The sequence below is a fragment of the Meles meles genome, chromosome 18, assembly GCF_922984935.1.
Source record: "Meles meles chromosome 18, mMelMel3.1 paternal haplotype, whole genome shotgun sequence".
Taxonomy (NCBI): domain Eukaryota; kingdom Metazoa; phylum Chordata; class Mammalia; order Carnivora; family Mustelidae; genus Meles; species Meles meles.
The window spans coordinates 54,176,217-54,193,227 of record NC_060083.1 but is presented as its reverse complement, the minus strand read 5'-3'; the positions used below and the strand labels follow the sequence as shown (position 1 = coordinate 54,193,227).

The following is a 17,011-nucleotide window of genomic DNA, read 5'->3' as shown; positions in this document are numbered from 1 at the left end:
TAGTACAGTAGCACTTCCTGAAGTGTTGTCTACCACCAACTGGATCAGAAAATCCTAGGGGGGCATGTTACACCTGCAACCATTGGGCTTCAACACAATCACTTTGATCCCTTCCCCCCACCCCAGCCCCAGGGGATTCCTATATATCCTCTAGATAGAGATCTACTACCTTAGAGTTTCAAGAATTGAGACACTGAGATGGAGTTCAATTTTCTGTTTAATCTTTAGTGAGACTAGGCACTGGCGCAAAAGTTACTCTAACTCTTTGAGCCACGATTTGCCCATCTGAAAACTGCAAATCATACAACTGCCGTGAAGATTAAAGGAAGCTGTGCCCCAAGTCTCCTTTCACGCTGTTGGTGCTTAATACGTATTTAATTTCCGTGCTTCTGGTTACGACTATAGTCCATTCAAGTATAGATCTAAATGTTGAGAGAGAGCCTGCCATTTTCTTTAACCATAAATTATTAGATGGGCAATTTCCCAGACTTATTTAAAAGTTCCCTTCTAGGGAATTAGATAATTGGTTATGTCCACACAATTAGATAATTGTGTGGACATAACCTTTACGGAGGCAGGCCGAGCTGCCCAGAGAAGACACAAGTATCATTAAGAATAGGAGTCATTATGGACTAGTGACCCACCTCGCTTTCTAAATGTCAGGTTACCTATGACTTACCTTTGGTAGCTCCCATATAGCTTGGTTTGGGAGCTGCTTTGGTTGAACCTAGCTGGGCATTCCAGAACAAATGTCATCTATGGAAAACGTAAGTGCCATGACTTTTGACCTTCTTCAAGTTTGGTATTTACAGTAGTCCAAAAGAAAACCCAGTCCTATCTCTGTTGGCATTTTTTCATTTTGAGTAAACTGCCTGCAAATTGTCCTCTTTGGCAGTTTACAGAGAATCTATTGATTGTCCTATTCAGTCTTCTGGGAATCACTGAACTCATACTTATGATTTGCCAGAAGACCAGGAACGCCCTGAATAGTGTCTACAAGGTCTTTACCCTTTAAATGATCGACTTTCTTTCTACCTTAAACTGTCAAAATGAAAACTCAGGGCATCTTCATTGAGGAGGAAAATAAAGCAACTGTTATTGGCTGTTTTCTCAATTTCCACTGTCCCTTGTGGATACAGATACATTGAGAAAAGGTCTTTAAAATGCAAGACAAAAGAATTCCCTGGGAAGATTCAGATAGATAGCCTATTAAGGCAGTACCTTAAGCTTGGTGTTGCCTATCACAAGAGATTAGCTTTCTATTATTCTGTGTCTTTTCAAGGGCACTTGACAAAAAAAGCATTGCCACTTACTGCAGATAATAGAAGACTTAAGTAGCTGATGGAAGTTAGAGCATTCGATAGACTCTTAAATTTCCATGTATGTCATTTTTCATATTTTCTCCACCAGTTATAGTTCTGTCTCTACTACAGTGTTATAGAAGTAGAATGAATCATCCTACCCTGAGTTGGAAGGTTTGGTTCTATTATCTGTGAATGCCTATGCAAACAGAAATGACCCACATTAGTAACAGTTCACTTAAAAAGAGAAGTGATTTTATTCCAAGTGTATTTTTCTTGATGGGCACTAGGGAGCTCAGTGTGGGGCAGATGGAGATATCTCATGCTAAGATACTTGATCCTTCATTATAAGAGACTGTTTCATTTAGCTAAACTATACTAATGCCTGTAATGAGCTAGGAAAAAAAAAATCATGGAAGCAAGTTTTGTGTATTCTTCCGTTTGATTAACATTCAACTATATCTGAGGCATTATGAGGGCTATTACAAGCATTATGAGGATGGTTCCTGCCCTGAAGGAGCCTTTATCTTGCCCAGTATACCACAGACATCTGGTCAACCCACAGGAGCGAGCGTGGAGGTATCTATGGTAGAATAACAAAGTGGCGTTATGCTGTAGATCCAAAAGAAACGTGGTTGGGTTTGAGACTTTCCCAGCCTCTAACATGCAAAGGTGCTTCTCCAGCATTTCACTTTTGTGGTTAATTTTTTACTTTCTAAGCTAATGAAGGAAGACTTGCTATAGATAAGTCACGGGAGGAAAGCAATGAGAAATCGATTTGCATTTGGCTTCGAATAAATCATATGCTTTGGAAAGAATGCCCCATTTCTGTACTTTGCAGGCTATTAAAATGATTTTTCTGAATTCAAGCTATCAGACAGGCAGGATGTAATCAAGGGGAACATTCTGGGCAGCTGAGCAAAAGGCAGTTTAGGAATTTTTATCTTTAATTTCTTCGGCTAATTCATCCAGCAGATAATCTGCCTATGGAAATTTAAGTGGTGCTTGGCTTGAACAAATAGATTTCCCACATCCAAATCCAAATTCATTCTTTGCCAAGAATGTACACAGCATAGCTATATGTAAGAAGGTTTCCAATGTGTTTTGAAAATTCAACAATTTTTAGCTACTGATTTTATCAAAAATTATTCATATAATTTTAATTGTAGCCAACATGGTCTCCTTTTATTTGAGACTGATTGGAGGAGAGTGGTGGAAATGAATGCTTTCTCTGGTAATATAATTACCTCTTGCTTCAACTTCATAAAAATGCCACTTTGCACCCGTGTCTGGTAGATAACATTTACAAAAAAACTCATTCAACAGATGAGCCTTGGCAACACTGCAGAAATTTAAAATCTTAATGGAAAGAATATGTTGTGAACTAAAATAGCTTTTTCCATTCATAGAGTTTAGGAGCAGAGGAAGAAATACTGGGTTTTTAACTGAGAAATGTAAACATCATTGGCATTTGAACTTCCAAATTTCATGTAACTTTGTAGAGAGACAGATTGGATGCCCTCATTGAAAAAAAAATTACAAACCAATCCTCAAAGGCAGATTTTCAACAACTTGTGAACAGGCTCATGCCAGCTTCCATATCCACAAACATTGAAGAAAGGAAACATAATAGGCTGAGGGAGTATTTGTCCTGTTAGTCATTCATAGTTGGCTAAATGGCACTAAAATCTCGTGAAAACCAAAGGCCCCACCCCTTCCTCTCCAGCACCACCAACGCAGAACTTCCCCTTGGGTCTTGGGTTCTTGGACCCAGGCTTGCCTTGGCAACACAAGATCTATGCCTGTGCCATCAAGCAAAACTGATCTCCACTTCCTCTTCCCAGCAGTGCCATTCATGTCCTCTATCCTGGTCATCTGAATCAGAGAACCCTCTTCGTATGGAAACAACACATTGAGATTTGTGGTCTTGCCCATCTGTAAGCATATTTCCTTCGTCCCTTTCCCCAGGGAGATTTTACGTCAGTTCAGCAGACCAGCACTAATAAAAATCTCAGCTATCTAAACAGTGATGGCCAGGAAGTCGAAGAGTGCCAAGGAGCTCAGTGTGGTGCCACCTTGAAGGTCCAGCCAATAGGCAATTTGTGATGTTAATCAAGGTTTCTCTGTGTACTTTCCACCTCTAGTTTTAATGACATCTTCCTTTCAGTCCAGCTGGATCTTTTCTTTAAGAGTCTCAAAGCTGTGTCATGCTCCATTCATCCTAACAACCATCTCAAAAAGCAAGTTTTATTATATCCTTTGTTTTGCAAATTAACAAACTAAGGCTTAGAGCAATGAAGTTATTGACTAAAGAAGTAGGCTTCAGCCCAGGGCTCCATAACTAGGTTATAAGTGGTGCATAAAGGTGAATGTCATGCTCTTGGATGTGCATGTTTATGTCTCTAAGGCTCGAGCCAGATCTTCTAGAATCGGGGAGATTGTGTGCTATTCCTGAAGGTCCAAACACCAGGGTTGTAGGGAAATATTTCAGCATCTGTGGTTGTTTTCAAGATTTCCTGAGATATATCTACCCACTCTTCAGATAAGATCAGCCCTTGATGTGCACTCCAGGATACCAAGATAATCCCCCCTCATCGAACCATTAAGAAGTGTCAGCAAGGAAAGAGACCAAAGGAAATTCAGAGCTGGAGTGGGGGGTTGTTGGGGAATGCTGTCAATGAGAGCTTATTGGGCGCTGCCTTTTCACGGAGAGGAATGTTTCCAATTGTGAGATTATGCCGTCTGTGGGTGGGCTTGTTGGCTTTGGACGCCTCTTGGAATGAAGCCAGTGTTTGAACACAAAGAGAAAAACAATCCAGTGCAGATGATGTCACAGAGCATCCTGAGGAAAGCAACAAGGATAACGCTTCCTACTGCTTGGATCCAAAGAACACAGATTAGTTCGGTATGAATTCCTTGTGCAGCCAGTAGCTTGGCTGTTATGGAGGGATCCGTCCTAATCATAAAGACTCAGCGCTGGAGAGGAGGGTATGTGGGTGTCAGTCTGGTTCCTGATCTGTGAGTTAGAAAATCAGTTCTCCACCACGCTTTTGATAGTTTACGAATCCCTCTAAGAAGGAAAAGGCCATTTCTACTGGGGAAGACAGGACATGGGCTTACTCTCCTCAAGGAGATTTTCCAACTCTGATCAGAGATCTGCCTTCTCATATAATAATGGTGATTATTAGATATGGGAGGATGGGTGTAGGGAAGAGGGACCCAAAACAAAAGGGACTTTTTGTCAGTGGCAGACTGGCAACAGTAAAATAAAGAGACATTCATGCCCTAACCAATGACTGAGGACAGTCTATTTGTCATGTCAAATCAGAGATGAAAGAATATCTATGTATTGTAAATATTTTTACATTGTCTGTGTATTTTTGATATCTTATCTTAAAAAGAAAACCAAACCAGACCAAAGCTACACAACATTCTGGCTGGGGAGAGATTGCCCCTCCCAGGGCTAGGGAATTCTTAGAGCTAACAAAAGACCCAGCCTGGAACATGCTTCTGATTACAAAAACCAACTGATGTAGAACCCTATCTCCTCCATCTGGCCTGTCCATTCAAGGAGGCAATATTCTTCTGTCTTCATCATCCCAGGGCCAGGTATCAAGCTGCTAAGGCCAAACTCTCATAGCCCCAAGCCCACCAAAATTATTTAAACTAGACAAGCCTAAACTATGCATCCTATCCTGCCTTGCCTTTCCCGCACAAATCCCTATAAAGGTCATGGCTTCGACACTCACCCCACTCCTGTCCTCTATCTTCTGAACCACCCTGACGTCTTTCCCTTGTGGTCCCATGCTATGAGTTGAGCCTCCTGTCTTGAGGGCCTGTGAGAAGAATGTATTGCCCATTATAGGCCAGAGTGTTTAGGTAGAAGTAGCACCTTCCACTATGGAGAGGTATCTTGTAACATTGTAGGTGAATGATAGCATATCCTGAGTCTTCTGTGTTGAGGGTGTTGGCCAAGGTTGACCAAGCAGCTGGTGGTAGAGTACAGCTGTCATAGTTTCTTGCTCTCAGTATGTGGGTCTAGGAGGTTACAATGGTCACCTTGAATGGCTGTGAGCACTAGCTTAGGGAGAAGATGGCAGGACCCTTCCAAGTATCAAATCAGATATATGCAGATCTAGGTAATACGATGGCCAGACTATTAAGGTCAAAGCTAAGGACTTAGGATTGCCACTGGAGTGGGGCATGGGCTGTGCTTAGCGGCAAGTCCAGGTCCGCAACTGCAGAAGGACACAGCTTCGGCTGAGCTGCTGGAGGAGAGTAAAGAGAGAAAAGAATTACAGTTAATCACTTAACAGCCACCCACGGAGGGGCCAAGGGACAATAAGGAAGGGAATACACAGTGGTGGGGAATTTAAGAGAAGTGAGACAAGCCAGCATGTATGGACTCCAGCAGGCAAGCATGACACATTAAAGAGGGATAGCCCAAAGTCACTGGGCTCTAGGTGGGGAGCTGGGGTTCCGGGTCTGGGCTCCAGACTGAGAAAGGATGAGGGTCGGATGCAACCCTCAGCCTGAAAAGAAAGACATCTTAAGTGCCAGGCACTCTATGTCCATGTATCTGTTTTACTTTTTCCCCAAATTCTGACAACCAGTTATCAGCATCATCCCCATGTGAAGGATGCAGAGTTGAAGCTGAACTAGTTCAGTATCTCCATCCAGGGTCACACAGAGAATAAATGTTGGTGGGGGGGGGGGAGACTACAATGGATTCATCACATTCTACTACTCAAGTTTGAAACCTTAATGAGAAGAGGAGCTATTAGAAACAGAATCAGGATGAAAGTGGATCTTTGGACCTGATCTCAGGGGAAAAAGAGGAAATTCAGTCACTACGACTGGGCACAAGTCCAGAGCAGAGCTAACTGTAAGAAATACTGGCTACGTCCAATAAGGTGTGTTCCAGAACCCCTTAGGTGTTCTATGGATTGACCCATCTCAAAACCCGGAGCAGAGGGACCCGCATGTAGGGTCAATGCCCTTAGCTCTAGGGACCAGAGTAATTCACAGCAGGGAAATATAGGCAAATGATTTCCTTCAAAGCTGATCTGTCTCAAGCCCAGAAGGCCAGCAGAGGTGATCAGTAGGAAAGATTAAATGAGCTTAAAAACGTATCTCTCCCAGAAAATCAAGACAAAGATGCAATGAAAATATTTTCATCCACACAGAATTTCTAGGGAAAGTGGTCAAAGTTCCTTCCACTGGAGAAAATTCATATCTGAAATGTGATGTTTGACTCTGGATATCTTCCTCTTTAGAAGTCACTATCACGGTAAGATGTGGAGCATAGCAGGAAGTGGAGAAGAAGAAAGCGTCGAAGAAAATATAGAGTCAGGTGTTCAAAACCTTTGCGGAGTACCAACTCTATTCCTTGTACTGTGAACTAATTGTACTGAGGTCATCACATGACTCTGATCCAAGAAGCTCATAGGCTTGAATTTCAGAGATGGGACATCTCTATTCATCAGGAGAGAAAGGCATTTGCTGTGTGATGCCACAGAACGTGGGGTGGGGGTCTGGGTGTGGGATGGACAGGGAAGCAAATTTAATACCTGCATCGAGAAGAATATTTTTATTGTTAAAATACCTAATAATTGAGTGAAGATTAGGACTCTCAGGGTGCCTGGGTGGCTCAGTGGGTTAAAGCCTCTGCCTTCGGGTCAGGTCATGATCTCAGGGTCCTGGGATCAAGCCCCGTATCGGGCTCTCTGCTCAGCAGGGAACCTGCTTCTCCCTCTCTCTCTGCCTGCCTCTGCTTATTTGTGATCTCTCTCTCTGCCAAATAAATAAATAAAATCTTAAAAAAAAAAAAGATTAGGACTCTCTACTCAGAATTTGGATGATCAGCTTAAAGAATAGACAGACATTTCCTGAACTTGTTAGGAGGTTTCAACTACGTACTCTGAAGGTGTCTTGTTCAAAGATTTAAGGATTTTTGTGTTGTGTTTCATTAACTAGTAAATAGCATCTACTCCAAATCTGTAAGATGAATCGTGGTGAAAGACTGCCCAAAAGGATTAAAAATAAAGTGTCTGAAAGACCTCATTGTCTCATTAAAGTAAAAACACTTGAGTCATCTGATTTTTTTAAAGTCTTATAAGCCATATTGTCATAGAAATAGGAAAGATCATACTGAGATTTTTTGTTCATTGCACTTTTTTTTTTAATTTTCGCTGATCTGTTTTTATTTTCATTTTGTATTTCTGTGCATGCCCTAAACTAAACACACACACACACACATACACACACACACACCCTCAGCCTGAATCATGGGATTTTTCTTAGCAAAAAAATTAGAGAAACCCAGAGTAATGGTTGACAGGGAAGTTTCCAAGGGCAGGAGATGCCTCTGGATCAGTTCACTCTTGTGTTCCAAGATGCCCCTGAGTCCTACTGTGAGGTTGGGCAGACCGTCTCTTGTGGGTGAAACAAATTCAGGTTCTGATGGTCTGGTCTCAGAAGGGCCTTACCAGGTTCCTATCACGACCTATCATTCCAGATACATTATTTATATAATGGAAACAAAGTGGCCCCTTTGCCTTAATCTGTTAGATTTGATTTCTGGAGTCAGACTGATTTCTCTTTGCATTCATTTCTACCACGTACTAGCTGATTTCAGAGTAGTTATTTTCCGTCTTTGATCCCCATCCTTTTAAAAAGAGTAATTCAGAGAATTAAATCAGATAGCATTGCCAACGAGTAAGTGTCCCATAATGTCAGGAGTTTTCACCTGAAACTTAGCACTTGGACAAACTAGGAACTTTGCCTCGGCTGATTTGAAGCAGCTACTGTGACCGTGAGAGAGACAGAAGTTTTGATTGCAAGAGTTCAAAATGTGAAGTGACTGATTTGCCTTCATTAAACTAGGTCTACACAAAAGTGCATCCTGGGTCCTCACTCTCTCGTTGACTTTCATCACCCACCATGCCGGCCCAACACATCTTCCCTGACCTGCCCTGCATCCCTGGGCTTGCAGAGACTTGCTCATCAAAGAGGTGAGGCCCAGGACTAGAATTCGGATGTCTGAATATTCAATACTCCTGGTCAGAAAACCAAGTCAGAAGCAGGTGAAGGCTGGTATACGTTTGACAATGCAACAGTAGCCTACCTTCCTTATGACAAAACTGCAATTGGCTGGCCTTCTCTCAAGCCTAACAACTGGAGGATATGCTCCTTGGAGTGAGGTCATTTGAGATATAACTGTGAGCTTAGCTTTTAACCTGCTATCACGTCTACATCAGTTTCCCTCCTCTCTAAGACGGAGCCAGTAACCACTGTCTCCGCCTAGCATGTGCTCACGAGGTGCCAGATACCCTATCGAATGAGATTCAGTGATAGCTCAGAGACAGACCTTATTACAGGCATTTGAAAAGGAGGCAGAGAAAAGCTAGCTAACTCGGGAAGGTCGTGCTTCTGATAAGCAGCCAATTTGGGCTCTACCTGCAGGATTATGGGCTTTCAGAACCCCTGGGGATATTATCCCTAGCTCCTAAACTCTCAGCATTATGTCAAGGCTCATAAAAATCAAAGAAAGAGCAGGGGAAGGGGCTTTTTAAAGAAAAGCTTCAGGAGTTTCATCAATAAGGCATATTGATGTGCCAAGGCCATGCACCCCTGCAATCTTGGAATTTCCAGGTAGATGACCTGTATTATCTCAGCCTCTGTTCCTTCTCTGGCCAAATGGGTCACTGAAGGCATGGAATGGAACAGATGCTCTTTACTGCATAGCAATGGTACAGATTGCAAATCGAAAGACAATATACAGATCGCAAATCGAAAGACAGCAAGGAGTCGAAGAAAACCTTAAAAAGTTAGAAGGCTCAGGGCTTTTGTACCTCATCAGACTTTACAGCTTGAGAAGCTTATCATGTACTGGAGTTAACTTTTAGCAGTTTGGGGTTTTTTTGGTTTGTTTGTTTGTTTGTTTTTCCCTAGCACGACTTTCCAGTATTTCTGTCTCTATTTTTAGCGGTAAGGACGCAATGAATTACAAATCAAAGACAGCATGTTTTAACACGGCCTTTCAAATTCTCGATGCCACTTAGTTGTCACTTTGGAACAGTGGAAGAGTGACAGAGACCTTCAAAAAATAGGGCTTTATGAATGATTATTTCCACCGGAGGTTAAAGACTCATCCTTTTCCATGTCACCCCCCACCCCCCACCCCCAACCCCCGGCAATAAGTAATGTGCTGCTGGCTAAGTCACCATGCTTTTAGTCTCTCTCTCTCCGAATGTTACTTCCCTTCACTGATCTATAAATGGCACTCACATTCTTAATCTGTTTGGTTCAGTGCTCCCCAGAGATTATATGAGAGAAAGAAAGACTATTCCCTGCCATAGATGATAGGGCATTAAAGAGCCAAAGGAAGCACCCTTCAGGTGCCTATTAGCAGGCATACATGCAAGCAAGAACGAGCTCAAGATCAGACAAGCAATTCACTGAGGCTTGGATCACTCTGTAACCCGCTAAATGGTCTTACCTTAGTTCCAGATAATGAAGTTCAGACCCAAACCCGGTGTCCTTTTCATCTCCTCAGAACGCTGCAACTACACATCTCAGGCTCCTTTCTCTTTGCTCCTTCCTGCTCCCTCTGAAGCTGTCAGCACCTACCACCATGGAGATGAGAAACCCCACAGGAGAATCTCGTCCTTCTTTGCTTTTCCGGACACATTCACCACACACAAAGGCCAGTGAGTTCTCAGCTTCACTCTAGTGAATCAACACTTTCTTTAACTGGTTCCCATGCCTACACGTAGTAGACAGTCTTGCCAATGGTGGCTTACAGAAAACAAGCATCAAGAAGGAATAGCCTTCCTCCTTTCCCATCTACATCTTTGTCCTGTGATCAGACCATTGTGAGCTTATTCAACAACAAGGATCTCCCCAAATCACAAAGTGGCCAGAAATGGCCCCTAAACTTCTTACTGTTCCAGAAGGCTGGATTTTCTCTTACTCACACCTCCTGGACTCGTACAACTTCTTCCAAGTGTGTTCTTCTTGCTGTAGGTGCTCTGTGGTCGCTGTAAAGATTTTTCTGTGCAAACACACACCCTGTCTATGTAATCCTATACCTAAGGCAAACAGTATCTTGCCCAACATCATTTCATTTGGGTTCCAGGAAAATGTGTGCCCCTAGATGACCACTAACAACCTCAGTAGTGGTTCAAAAGCTAGAGCTTAAAATTTTTTCTGAGAAACTGGTTTTGTTTTCTGGCTTGTTTGCTTGCTTCTTCTAAGTCTGGGATCAAGGAGGGAACACATTTCTTACTCGATGCCCATTTTTATCTATTGAGAAGTCTTAAAATTTGGAATGAACTGGTCATAAAAATGTGGACATATATAAGTAATTAAGCAAATGCGGGTGCCATTTACTGAGATAATGGAACTGGGAGAGAAGGGATTTGAAGTTGAGGTATTCTTGTGGTAACTGGATATTCTCTCTGGCAACCCAGTGAAAATGTCAGGTAGACAATACATTACTCTGGAGTTGAGGGGAGAGGTCTAGAAGTAGAGGTTGTTGGTACATATATAGTATGTATTTATTCATAAAACTATGAACACAGGTGAGACCAGACAGGCAGTGAGAATAGTTAGAAAAGAAAGGAATGTCTGTGATCAAGCTCTAGGGCAACCCAAGCTGAGGTTGGGAAGATGAGGAAGATCCTACAAAGAGAACCAAGAAGGTGAACTGTTTGAAGTTGAAAGAAAACCTCCAGATGGAGTATGAAGTGAAGGAAGTAGGATAAGAAAAAGAAAAGAAAAATCTGTGTCACAGATTAATGATGGGTCAGGAAGAGAAGGAAGAGTCGACGACTGGTTGTGGCAACATGATATCACTGGTGACTGATGAAAGATGTCTCAATAGCGTCCTAGAATCAGATGCTTGATGAGACCAGGAACAGGTGGGAACAGGGTGGGAAGGCATGGAAACCATACATATCCCATTTGTAGGGAGCCCTGCTGTCAAATGGAATAGAAAAATGCTTGAAGGATGGGAGGAGATATAGGGAGCAGCAAGGATTTATTTTTCAGAGAAAGAGTTTCTGCTTTCTTTTATTTTAATATGGGAGATGTTATAATCTGTCACTTAAGATGTCGCCAACTTATTGATTGTTTTAATAAAGTAACTGTCCTACAATTAGCTCTGTGTGTTGTTTCCTTTACAAATAAGTACTTAGGGAAGATGTGAAGAAGGTGTCCTGTTTGACCTCATGGTTTCATTACAGAATCATAGGGAGAGAATGGAATACTATTATTGGATCAGCAACTAGGCCTGCCCTGTGCATGATGTAATACTAAACGCCAGTTTCAACTAACTGGGTGAAAAGTGAATCATCAACTCTTTTCTCTCAATATTTTTCTCTCCTATTTCTCTCCTACATTATGTAAAATACCTCACTTAATTTCAACTTAAATAAAACTGTTTTTATAATTGTGTAACATGATATAATCTCCAGGAAATATAAAACCCACATTAATAACCTAACATTGATCTACAACTTAATCACAGCTCCATCCTCAACTACTCGCTCACCTAGACCATTACTTGATATAGAGTTTATGCTTAATACTTGTTTCTTAAAAAAATTTGAACAGGGACACCTGCGTGCCTCAGTCAGTTAATCGTCTGCCTTTGGCTTGAGTCATGATGGACTCAAGCCTGGGGTCCTGGAATGGAGTCCTGCATTGGGCTCCTGGCTCAGCAGGGAGCCTGCTTTTCCCTCAGCCTGTCCCTCTCCCCTACTTGTGCACGTGTGCTCTCTCTCTTTCTCTCTGTCAAATAAATAAATAAATAAATAAAATCTTAAATAATTAAAACATTCTTCTAAGAAGAAGTGAGATATAAACACTATGGAATATTACTCAGCCATAAAAAAGAATGAGGCTTTGCCATTTGCAATGATGTGGATGGAGCTGGAGAGTATAATGCTAAGCAAAATAAGTATATGATATATGAAAATACCATATGATTCCACTCATATGTGGAATTTAAGAAACAAAACCAAAGAACAAAGTGGATTTAAAAAAAGAAAGAGAGACACAAACCAAGAAACACTCTCTTAAATCTGAGAACAGACTGGTAGTTACCAGAGGCGGGGGTGTGGGGGAATGGGGGAAATAGGTGATGGGGATGAAGGAGGGGACTGGCTGGGATGAGCACCAGGTATTCTAGGCACGTGTTCAATCACTGTATTGTCCACCTGAAGCTAATATTGGACTGTACATTAACTAACTGGAATTTAAGTAAAAACTTTAAAAAATGAATGGAATTCATTGCTATTATAACCATTTTCTGTAAGAGTCACATTTAAGACTAAATTATGAATCTGTGTCCTTTATAAACCATTCAGCTTTCTGAGAGAATAAAATATGAGACATATAAATTGAATCTACTTAATCTGACAGACTGATGTATTAATAATGATAGATTTAATTTTATATGCATATAGTTTTTATAACTTTTTTTAAATTATAACTTTTATAGTACTACTGAGGAGAAACATAAAACATTCTCAACAGAATCATTTTAAATGTACAGAGTACCCTAGACCTGGGTTTCTCAGTCTTCACATTTGAGCCAGATAATTCTTTGTTATGGGAGGATGTTCTGTGCCTACAGGGTGTTTGGCAACATCCCTAAATTTTGTCCACTAGATGCCAATATGACTCCAACCCCTGATGTGACAGTCAAAAATGTGTCCACTGTCAGATGTCCCTTGGGGGGAGAAAATCACCTCACCTCCAGGTTGAGCATCACTGCTCTAGACTCAAAGAACTCAGTAGACAAGTTTTGCTCTTCATTAATGGAATCCATAGTAGAATAATGGACTCAAAAATTGGGGATGTAATTTCTATCATAAGGTATAACAAATGTGAATTCCTTAAGGAGAAGGTCCATAGGTAAAAATGTGTGTAAAAACCAGGTGGTGGGTAATAGGGAGGGCACGTACTGCATGGAGCACTGGGTGTGATGCCAAAACAATGAACACTGTTATGCTGTAAATAAACAAATAAAAATAAATAAATTTAAAAAAATGTGTGTAAAAGAATATATTGTTTTGAACATCAACTTTCACAGAACCTGTGCATATGCAGGTTCATAAGAAGAAAGGTGGGCTTCAGAAGAATGGGTAGGGATAAAACACATTTCCATGGAAGGATGACTGCCAACCTTGGGTTTCAGAGAATCATATTAAGATTGACTTAGTTCTTATCTTTACAATAAGAGATGACATCCTAAGAGCTGAGATTTATAACCCTGTTGATGAGAAGCTATCTCTAGCTACTTTATTAGGCTCTCTGTCCCTCAGTTCTCTCATCTATAAAAGATAATGGAAGCATCTTTCATGTAGCTCTCAGCAGGTATAAACGAATGAGTATTGGTGAGGCACTTAAAAAATATCAGGCAGTAATATTTGCCATCTCTGTGCTGTTATGTAACAGTCCAATTGGTAGACTGTGAAGAGAGACGCATGTGGTTTGGTAGATCAGAGTACAGGTTTCTTGTTGGCAAGAAGTCACACAAAATACAGAAAGCATTGGAGGAAACTGTATCACTGAAGGGATGGGCTTCTAGAACCATTTGTGGTAAGCTTAGAGGTGTGTGCCTTGGACTAGGAGAAAACCCCCACAAACGATTCTTACGATAATCCATATGATAATCTACCTGACTAATTCAGGGAAGTCATCATCTGAAAGACAGGGAAAAAACCAGTCTGACTTCTATGTGGTACAGTATAGTAGGTACAATAGAGTAGGTAAGGGACAGAATTGTTTATTTTAACCTGGTTTTCCATACCCACTGGACAATTTTATGTTGTTTTCTGCAACCTCAGCCCCTGATAAAACCATGCCTTCAGAGACACCCAAACAACCTTCACAGGTGCCATTTTTGCTGGCCTAAGGCTTCCTGTTACCCTGACCCTGGCTACCATAGGGTACAGAGAAAGTGCCCGAAGTCCCTGCTACTCACCAGTGTGTTCCTCTCCCACTGCTTATGGCAGGCTCTCCCACTATTTCTGATACTAAAATTATTTGAAACTCATTGACTTATTTTCTCCTCTTTGGTCAAACTGTGCTGAAGTAGAGTATCCTAGTAGAGTTTTGGAATCAGAAATAAATCTGTGTGGGGTGCCTGGGTGGCTCAGTGGGTTAAAGCCTCTGCCTTCGGCTCAGGTCATGATCCCAGGGTCTTGGGATGGAGCCCCGCGTCAGGCTCCCTGCTCAGCGGGGAGCCTGTTTCCTCCTCTCTCTCTGCCTGCCTCTCTGCCTACTTGTGATCTCTGTCTGTCAAATAAATAAATAAATAAAATCTTTAAAAAAAAAAATCTGTGTAAGATGGTGAATATGTATATCCTCTCAAATTAGTGATAATTATTTAATTTTCCAACTGAACATGAGGTTTCATAAGCTTTCTGTTTGGGGTTTAAAAAAAAATTTTTTTTTTTAATTTGAAGGAATTATTTACCCAGCTGGTTGTTGTACCAATTACAAAACACACATGTTACCAAGCAAAGACCCCCTTGGAAATTGCCAAAATGTCTGAGTCAAATGCCATCAGAGGAGGATTCCACTCAAAATATGAATCCTCAAGAGGGCATTAATGCAACAAGAGATCTTTTCTTGAGTCTTTTTACCAGATCCCCTGGAGCTGGTCCTGTGTCTCTGAGTATTGTCATTGACAAGGAGCTCACTGAGCCCTCATGTGTTCTGTTCCTGTTTTAGGATGAGTCAAAGCCACCAATGAGGAAGTCCTTCCCTAAACTCAGATAAAATGTCTCCCCTTAGCTTTCACAAGGCTTCTCTGTCCTCCTGCTGTGCCTCTGAAAAACAAGTCTTGCACTACTTCCAACAGCAAGTTCTTCAGACAACGTCAGATAGAAATCTTTCAGTGTCTTCTTCCTACCTCGGTCTTCGCTTTTTCCAGTGAAAAATCTCCAAAGCCTCCAACTATTTCTGGTCCGCATGGTGTGTATTTAATTTGTCACTTCTGAAAGCGTAAAAGCCAGGGACAAGCACTAAAATGACGAGTCGCTAAGACAACAGGGGTCAACCAGGACTGCGGAGATATTTAGTCAACTTATTTATAAGCAATGATGGGCTGGCAAATTTTAATAGGGCTCTCTGAGGAAAACAAAGGACTGCCCGGTAGAGTTTACCAACTTCTGCAGTGTAAATGCTCTAACCGTGGTTGATTTCAAGTGACCAATGTGATGTCTCAGAAGGTGAGGTTGATAAGAGGTTCCTGGGTCTCCTGGACTGGTAGGAACTGCTCACCCAGAGTGCTGTAGGATAAGCTAGGCTTTTGCATCTGCTCAATGTTCTGGTTGTTCTCCTCTGACAGTCTCTTTTCACATGTGAAATATTTTTAATTCATAATTACCGAGGTGGTGTTTGACCAGCCCAGAGTCAGTCCAGATTCCACTCGAAACTCTACTTTAAAGACCCAATTCCCTCAAAATTCCACATCAAACTGTCAATGAATGGGGGAAGTATACCACGTCACAGTGAAACCCTCTAGCTTCTAGTATTAGGGTCAGAAAAGAAAAACTGTTATCTCCACCGGAAATAAAGTCCTGGAAATAAAATCAACTGTAAAATTGATATATTAGGGGTACTTTCTCATTAAATTATACACACCACTAAGCAATTATTATACACCACTAAGCTTAAGTATAGGTACCACTATACTTAATGTGTGCGTGTGTGTTTAATGGAATGGAAAACTGGATTAAAAATAACTGCAGTAGGGATATTGCAAAACAGGATTTAAAGTTTTTAATGTTTCCATATAATTCAGCAAGCATGTATCAAGTCCTTATTGTGCATTAAGGAAACTATAAATATTCAACTTAAAATTCCACAATGAGGGGCTCTTGGTTGGCTCCACAAGGTAAGCATCTGACTCTTGATTTTGGCTCAGGTCATGCTCTCAGGGCCGTGAGATTGAGCCCCACATCAGGCTCTTTGCTGGGCCTGGAGCCTGCTTAACATTCTCTCTCTCCCTTTGCCACTCCCTAGCCTCTAAAAAAATCCAAAACAACAATAAACAAACAAAACAAAACAAAACCCAAAAAATTCCACAGTGAATACATTTGTTTTCTTGTTTAGCCTTTTTCACTCTTGGATAGGCTCCTACTTCCTTTAAAGCCGCAGATATGTTTGTTTTTGTTCTCTAGTGAATCCGCTCTGCAGTAGGGACTCCTGAGCCCCATTTCCCCAAGGGTGTCATTTACACCCTTACTCTATTCATACCGCATGCAACTGGTTGAGGCAAACTGTGTTAGCACTGAATAAGCATTCGCAGGAAAAATTAAAATGCTTATTTGGCTCCATCCTGGGATCTAGGATGGCGAGACGTATGAGAAAGACAGAGCTGGGGTGGTGAGTAGTACCTGGTAAGTCAGGTTAAGGAAGGTTGCTTGTTCTAAGGAAGAATTAAAGACTTCTGATTAAGGGAGTAAGCCAATCTGATTAGCATTTCAGAGAAGATATTCTGGTGGTGGTGGTGGGAATGGATTGGCCAGACATCTGAGAGTCGGGAGGCAGGAAGAGAGGTATTGCGTAACCTAGGGGAATAAAGCAAAGGGAACAGATCAGAGAGATCCTTGGGAGTCTGAATCTACAAGGATCAGAAATCCATGAGGGGACAAAAAGGGAAAGAAAGAACGGCATCGTGGAGGGATGGG

General features: G+C 41.5%; 1 protein-coding gene across 4 annotated transcripts in view; it reads right to left on the bottom strand.

The window, feature by feature from the left end:
* KCNJ16 (potassium inwardly rectifying channel subfamily J member 16) overlaps positions 1 to 17,011 on the bottom strand; it is a 56,492-nt gene that overhangs the window by 15,569 nt on the left and 23,912 nt on the right. For 2 of the 4 annotated variants that reach the window (XM_045986594.1, XM_045986595.1), the window contains exon 1: positions 9,802 to 10,013. The exons of the other annotated variants lie outside the window; for them this stretch is intronic. The gene's annotated coding sequence lies outside the window, so the exon portion shown is untranslated. Of the gene's footprint in view, positions 1 to 9,801; positions 10,014 to 17,011 lie in introns of those variants that run through there. 4 annotated transcript variants of the gene reach the window in all.